At 41.1% G+C, this 8,069-nt stretch overlaps 1 long non-coding RNA gene and 1 pseudogene across 1 annotated transcript; one reads left to right on the forward strand and one right to left on the reverse strand.

Moving 5' to 3' along the window:
- Positions 1–708: 708 nt before the first annotated feature.
- On the reverse strand, positions 709–2,450 carry LOC148872921 (uncharacterized). Its single transcript, XR_016106813.1, has 2 exons — positions 2,176–2,450; positions 709–2,048 (listed from the first exon to the last, which is right to left on the reverse strand). It is a non-coding gene; the product is annotated as an uncharacterized LOC148872921 (long non-coding RNA).
- Positions 2,451–2,811: 361 nt separating this feature from the next.
- LOC148872922 (pentatricopeptide repeat-containing protein At3g49170, chloroplastic pseudogene) lies at positions 2,812–5,232 on the forward strand (annotated as a pseudogene).
- The last annotated feature ends 2,837 nt before the right edge of the window (positions 5,233–8,069 follow it).

Consider the following 8,069-nt stretch of genomic DNA (forward strand, 5'->3'; position numbering starts at 1 on the left):
TTTCGAAGGAATCATTCCCACTCCTCTATGTTATATGCAACCATTCACAACCCAACAGTTGAACTTCTTTTTCAATATTTTTTTTTTCTCTTGAGGCACTAATTAAATCTGGATGTGGGGACACAAGCTTATGTATGGGCCTGGGCCCCCACAACTTGCTACCTCTCTCATGTTTGGAGCACTGGAAAATATCATCCAATGGGCTCAATATCAATGGGGGTACATACAGATTTTTGCAATATCAAGTGGTATTCATTACCAAAAAAATATATAAATAAAGTGGGATCCACAACAATAACTCTACACAAATTATTTCCTAGTTACTACCATACAAGGCACACTTATTACTATGGGGCCCACATGATATTTGAAAGATTGCCAACTCTATCTATCCCAAAAAAAAATGCCAATTCAACCTGACATTTTATTCAAGAGACCAACTCTTGTCTTCTCTTCTCTCAAGTATTTATTATTATTCTTTCCCATGCTTTTGTAATCATTTATGTCTCCTTTTTTTTTTTTCTTTTTAGCCACTTTCCTTTTTCTTTTTCCTCCAATGAGGAATACTGAGGGGAAATTGTACCGCGGTTCATTTGTTTTTGATGCTTTATTTATTATATTTTCTAATCCCTTCTCGAACTCATGATCTCACTCTGGTAAATTACTGAAACCTTCTCTGAATTTTATGACAGTTTCAAGTAAATCCCCTGGAGTAGAATCTTTTAAAAAAATGTATAAAATATTTATGCAGTTACTTTTAACAAAAACGTTGATTTTCGAAATTTTCTTTTGATATGAATCACTATCCCAAACTTTTCCAATATTATTTTTTGGAAATTGATTTATTTTATGACCTGGAGACAAAGACCCCCTTCCATCATTACGAGAAAAATACTGTTCATCTTCCCTCACCTTATTGCTGCTGGAAATTTCTTCAACAGCATAGAAAGGTTAATTATGAACGTAAAGATATGAATTAGAATTCCCTTTTAAGTCTTTCTCAGTGATTGGATGAGAAAGGAATGCAACGTCTTCGACGATTGATGAATTGATTAGGTGCTTCGTTGTGGATTTGTTTTCTCGGTGGCGGAATTTCAGTATGTTCGGATCGGAAGTTACCTTCTTTCCAGCACGTTGGCCCCAAAATTTCCCAACAAAACGAAGGAATTTCGATTTCATCGAGGGCCATCCTGCATGTCCCAGCTCGGAATCGGCAGTTTCAGACTTGACTTTGAAGAGAAACCCCCGGAGCTTAACCCAAAGTGAGAATCGGCTTTCAAATAATCGACAACTAGGTAGAAGTCTTGAGGCTTTGAACTTGAAACCGAAGCTTTTGGCCCTGGCACGGACGGTGATTCTCCAACTTTGAGACTTGTTTGCATCCATCTCCGAAACTTGGAAGAATAAGTGAGTTCCAGACCTGTCGAGATGCAACCTCGTCTTAATAATGTCGATGGGTTGAAGACAACAAGCCTCAACGATCCCTCCGATGGAACCAGATACTGCCTTCATATACGGTGGAATCGTCGTCTTCCGATTCTGTTGAGACTTATGTTTTTCTCCCATTAGGGCTTTTCTACAAACAGAAATGTTTCAAGAGGTGCTAAAAATAGAAGGAGAAGAAGAGGAGGAGGAGGATGGCGAGCGAGAGAATGTTTTCAGTTTCTCGATGCTCGTGGGTGCTTTAGTCCTCCCTCTCCCTTCTTCTTCTCCTCCTTGATTTGGAGGTGGCTACTGGCTACGGCCTACGACAGGGATGGCTGATAACTGATATGCACATACACCTTGCAAACAACGCCGACTTGAACGGTTAAAGAGAGAATTTTTCGCAATGTTGCTGTCGTTTTCATCTCTTCTCTCTTTTCTTCTTTCAGAGGTTTTCACGATGAAGTGAAAACATTCAGAAACTAGGGTTCTAGTCCTTTTCCTTGCAGTCTTCGTCCAATTTGCGCTCTCAAACGAATCCAGGTAATGCTTTCGGAAAAGAGGATATAAAGAAGAGTCTGAATACTCCGAAGGACCCGATCCTCGTTACTGGAATCATGATTCTGCAACGATAAAAGGAAAGTTACTCGCATTCAGATCGAACGGCAGAATTTTCAGGGGACTTCACCCTCAATATCAAGACTTTTCTCACAGCCATGGAGCGGCTAGAGTTGCAATTTTAAAACAAACCTCTGGTACCCATCCCAGCTTAATGAAACCAATTCTCCCTCCATCTGCAAGGATCGGAAAACAGAGTAAATCGGGAAGAAAAAAGGGGTGGAGAGAAAGGGAAAGGGGAAGAAGAGAGATCGGGGGAGAGAGAGAGAGGGAGGACTTCAGCGAAAATCCGCCACCGCTGCAACAACTACTGCCACTGGTTGTTCATGTATTAGAGGTCGGGGAAGATGAACAGTGTTTTTCTTTCGATAGAAGGGTAATATGGAGGTTAAAAAATATTGTAACAGTGTTTTACCCTATTCTTTTCTTATAAAAATCAGTCTTAATAGTAATTAGATGGGCATTTTAGATATTTTTATTTAATAAACTTATCTTTTTATCTTGGGTCTTTTAAATCAAACGTTGTTGGTTTTAGCTGGACTATTTACAAATGATGGGATGATAATATGATATGCAACTACCATGACTACATAATATAACTAACTAGACCGGATCATGGGCCTCAATTCCGTTATATATGGACCCAAATCAGGCCCAATATTTTGGGTTCACTTTCTAGCTTCTACTAATCAGTAATCTGGGCCTCGTACGACCAGCAGCTATTCTTCAGGCATCTATCAGACCATCACCGACCAAAGGAGATAAACCATGTCGACACTACCTAGCCTCTTTCCCACTCCTCCGGCACTACCATTTCGAGAGCTTCCACTCCCCAGAACTCAAATTAAGAGCCCCAAAAGTGATAACCGCTTCAAGGTCTCCTTGAAGAATTTGAAAAGCAGCGCCCAGCTCCCTACCCTCCATTCCCATCTTCTCAAAACCGGCCTTCTCTCTGACATCTACACCGCCAACACTCTCATTCACAGATATTCAGAGTCTGGATGTATCCCTCAGGCAGAGCAGTTGTTCAACGAAATGCCTCAGAGCAACCTTGTGTCGTGGACCTCTTTAATTTCTGGCTATACTCGGTCTGGGAAGTCCTGCGAAGCTCTTCGAATCTTCACGGACATGTTGGACTCGGGGTTTTGTCCGAATGAGTTCGCTTTTGGCAGTGCCCTTCGAGCTTGCGCAGAGTCTGGGTACGTGAGTTTTGGAAAGCAGCTACATGGGTTGATTGTGAAGACTGGGTTCGCCCAAAACGAATTCGTTGACAGTGGATTGATCGTCATCTACTCAAAAAGTGGGAATTTGGATACTGCAAATGGCATACTAGTGAGGATGCAAGAGAAAGATGCATTCTCATGGACTGCTATGGTGGTTGGCTACACAAACAGTGGTTATTGTTTTCAGGCAATTACTCTCTTTGTTCGTATGGTGGAGGAGAATGTTTGGCCTAGTGAGTACACTTTTACTAGCGTTCTAAAGGCTTGTTCTTCCTCGGAGAGTATTGAAGAGGGGGTCCAAGTTCACTGTTATGCTATAAAAACTGGATTCGAACAGGATTTATCTGTTAGAGTTTCACTTGTAGACCTGTACACCAAGGTTGGGGACTTACCCAGCGCTCAATTAATCTTCGACCGGCCTCCTGTTCTTGATGTCATCTTGTGTACAGCCATGATTGGTGGGTTTGCTCATAACAAGAGACCCGAGTTGGCTATTGAGCTGTTTCTGCAAATGCTTGAAGAATTTGAAATCGTCCCCAATGAATTTACCTTTGTAAATGTGATATCTGCCTGTGTGGGTATCCATGAACCACGTTTAGGAGCTTGTCTTCATGCTCTGCTCACAAAAACCGGGCATGGAAGAGTAGCTCAAGTCGAGGGTGCGCTCATTGATATGTATGCTAAAAATGGCGATATCACATCTGCTTGCAGGGTCTATGATAACATGGTAGAGAAGGATGCAATGTCATGCTCTTCAATACTTGCTGGCTTATCTTCTAATGGGCGTGATCAAGAGGCTCTCAAGTTCTACTCCACCCTCCATCAGTCACATCTGAAGCCAGATCCTTTTGCATTGGCCAGTGTCACAGAATCATGTGCCAAGCTTGCAGATCAGATCCGGGGAAGACAAATTCACGCCCAAGTGGTCAAACATGGGCATGAGAACGATACATGTATAGCCAGTGCTCTGATGGACATGTACTCCAAGAGTGGGACGATTGAGGATGCTCAAATTTTGTTTGATAATCTATCACAACGGGACAGGATTGCTTGGACTGCCATGATTGATGGTTATGCTGAACATGGGCAAGGACTAAAAGCCCTGGAATCATTCGAGAGGATGAAAGAAGAGGGCATTATTCCAAATGAGGTGACCTATGTGAGCATCCTCTATGCTTGCAGCCATGCAGGTTTAGTTGCAGAAGGGCTCCATTACTTCCATCTGATGTCCTTGGACCATGGGATAGAGCCAGTCATCCATCACTATGCGTGCATGGTCGACCTCTTGGGCCGTGCTGGTCGATTAGAAGATGCATTAGGGTTCATAAATTCCATGCCAATAGAGCCCAGTGCCCTGGTGTGGAGAGCATTCTTGGGTGCATGTAGACTCCACAGAAATCTGAAAATGGGTATCCATGCCTCGGAGCGCCTTCTTGAGCTGGACCCAGATGATGATTCAGCATATGTGCTCCTAGCAAACATGTACGCAGAAGCGGGCCAATGGACTGAATCGCATAGAGTAAGGAAATTGATGAGCATGAGGGGAGTAACAAAAGTTCCAGGACTTAGTTGGATTGAAGTTAACAATTGTTTCCATGTCTTTGGAGCTGGAGATTCAATTCATCCTCAGAAGGAGCTCATATATAGGACACTGGATGATTTGAATCCTGAGATGAAGGCAGCTGGTTATGTGCCTAAGATAGGATCTTCAACCTTACAAGATGTAGATGAGGAAGAGGACAGATTAGCCTGTTACCACAGTGAGAAATTAGCTGTTGCTTTTGGGTTAATGAGCACCCCAAATGGGTTCCCAATTCGAATATTTAAAAACCTCAGAGTGTGTGGAGATTGCCACAGTGCAATTAAAATAATTTCTTTGATAAGAAATAGAGCCATTACAGTGAGAGATACTAGTAGATTCCATCACTTCAGAGATGGCAAGTGTTCTTGTGGAGATTATTGGTGATTTGAGAACATTAGATTGAACCATGATTGTTTGTTGCACATATATTATTTAGGCATGTGAGTGGGCAATTCACTTCAACCACTAAACTGCATCCCTCTTTTTTTTTTAAGTTTTTATGACATTGGCATCTTATAGGTGGTGGCTCAATAGGGCTCTAGGTCCTTGACATGTCACTTTGTCCTCATCAGGCAAAGTTTGGCAAAAACTAGGAGAAACCTTCCAAATCATGACTTTCTTAAGAGTAAAAGAGAAACACTTTGATCTTTCTAACAACATATCATGTACGCAACATTGAACTATATATTGTAAATAGAGATTAAGGCTTCAAAAGAAAAAAAAAAAAAACTATATATTATAAATCTCTTGAGCAAGACCAACCTGGCCCAAGAGTTTGATCTGTGGATGCATATAATTGTTGGCCTTTCTTTTTTTTTCTTTTTATCCATATTCATAGTGATAGAATTATTATCATGATACATGAATTATTATCATGATACATGAATATGGGTTTCTTTTTCATGATCAAAAGTAAGTATTTGAAAAAAAAAATGTGTCAGCTACCAACCAAATTTAACCCTCCTTTATCCATGCTTGGGACTAGCAGTATAAGATAAGTTTACACTAGCTGAATTAGGCTCAAGGTTTAAATTATCAATACGATAATGCCCAATACAAGGTGTATTGTATCCATATCCAAAGGTGTAGATACATAGCATCTGTAGAAATTAAGACGATTGACGTATGGCAGCGGTCATAGATCCATTATAGGCCAAAAAATGCTAATTCTTTAAAATTTTTGACAATTTCTATAGGCTGTCCCAACAACCTATAGAAAATCATAAAATAATCATAAATGGTTTTCTTATGTGTATTAAATGATTTTTATTGTGAGAAAGAACTATAAATGGATCTATCAATGATATTTTTGAACTAGTTGGTCTAACAATAGCTTACATGAAAAATAAATTTTCTTTCTTATAAAGTTTGAAAACTAAAAAGGTCATTTATTTTATATGTTTTAAACGATTTTCATGGTAAGGAAGAACTACGAGATCGATATATAATGATCCATCAAACCCATTGATTCAATGACAATTTAATCCATCTTGTAGTGAACTTCTAGTAGATTGAAAGCTCAAAACATTGATGTTTTACTAGTAAATCTATTGTATGATATGTATGTGTTATAGATTTGTGATATTTTTGAGTGTAATGAAATAACATTTTCATAGTTATTCCAACTTTAGATATATTTTCATTATTGTATTTGTGGGATTTGTAAGAGTTTTCAATGTACCCATGTATCGCAATATGTATTTGTATTCAAATTAACTGATTCAAAAGGTTTTTAAAACCAAACAGGACAACGAACTGTTCAGGGTGCAGTTTCTGGGTTGAACGGTCCGACCGTTCGGACCAAATGGATGGTCAGTTCTGACAAAAGAAATAAAAAAATAAAAAAGTCAAAAACAGTTAGACGGTTCAAACAGTTTGAACAGTCTGACTGTCCGGGTCAACGGTTTACTGACCAAATCAACGACTTTTGGTCAAAAAGACAATTCTAGAGTAAAACAGAACCATCACTCGATTTTTCCGATCCAATAGTCCGGTCTGATCCGGTTTTGAAAACCATGAATACTTAATTAAATTGGGTTATTCTTGATAAGCTTTAATGCTGTTGTCTTTCCTTGGACTCTTCTCCTAGCATCACTATGTATTTAGGATAAATGGGATCCTAGCATGAATGGCTGCTGAGTTGGTAAAGGATGGAAGGGCACCAGGAGGAGATGGACCAGACGATCAATCGTCTCTCTCAAGTATTGACTCAGCACTCAGCAGAGTAGAAACTTTTCATTCCCTAGGAGGAGTGAGGTTGCTTTGCTATAATTGCTACTCTATCCATTTCACTGTGTCATAGGCCCAATCTAGAAACTGATTTTGTAGAAAAGAAGAGAGCAATGGAAATTAGTTGTGTGTTGTGAATGTAGAATCCCACATTGGAATGAGAGAAGGCAAAGGAAGTATATAGCCCACAACTTAATGGCGTAAACTTTTAGTTTAAAAAGGTGGTTTGTGATGGAGGTAGATTTGGCCTGACCCCTTGGTTGAGCGACACATGGAAGAAGACGAGATGACCTGGCAGGAACGCAAGCTCGATACGATGAAATAGCGCGGCCATGTCCCAAAGAGAGGCCCGAGCTCCCGAGCTCTTTAAAGAGAGGCCCGAGCTCCCCAAGAAGAGGCCCGAGCTTCCCAAAAGGGACCCACGCTTCTTGGGAGGCAAAACCCGAACTCTCCCAAAAGGATCTCGAGTCTAACAGTGAAGCTCGCGAAGGGCAAGGCCGAAACTAGCCCACCTCGGGTCAGTTCGGACCATATGCCAGCACTACGAGACAGTAGGACCTACTCATCCGAACTCAAGACTTCACCTCGTGCACCACTCCGGCACCTCGGCTCCAGGTTGCGTGACTATGAAACCATATCTGACAGATCCGTACTCTGGGGCAGCACGCCTGACTGGTCTGGGTCTGACAGACGAAAATCACGCTGTAACAGCCACCTGCCACCACCATCTCAGTTATGGCAGAGACAGCCTTGGCAGAAAGGACTGTGGCGGTTATGCCTGCCCCCCACAGAGGCGGTTATACCTGACTTGGCAGAAATTTGGGAGTAAGTGTACCAGGTGGTTATAAAAGGCCTTCCTCCCCTAGAAAAAGAGGTATGTGATATTTGTGCTTTCTGGTCTTGAAATCCATTATTTTCCCTTGCCTTCTCAAGAGTATTAACTTGAGCTTCAGAGTGTTCCTACCGGGTTCCTCCCCAGAAATCTCCAATTT

Source organism: Nelumbo lutea, chromosome 2 (assembly GCF_056320005.1).
Source record: "Nelumbo lutea isolate HS-2025 chromosome 2, American lotus-T2T, whole genome shotgun sequence".
NCBI lineage: Eukaryota > Viridiplantae > Streptophyta > Magnoliopsida > Proteales > Nelumbonaceae > Nelumbo > Nelumbo lutea.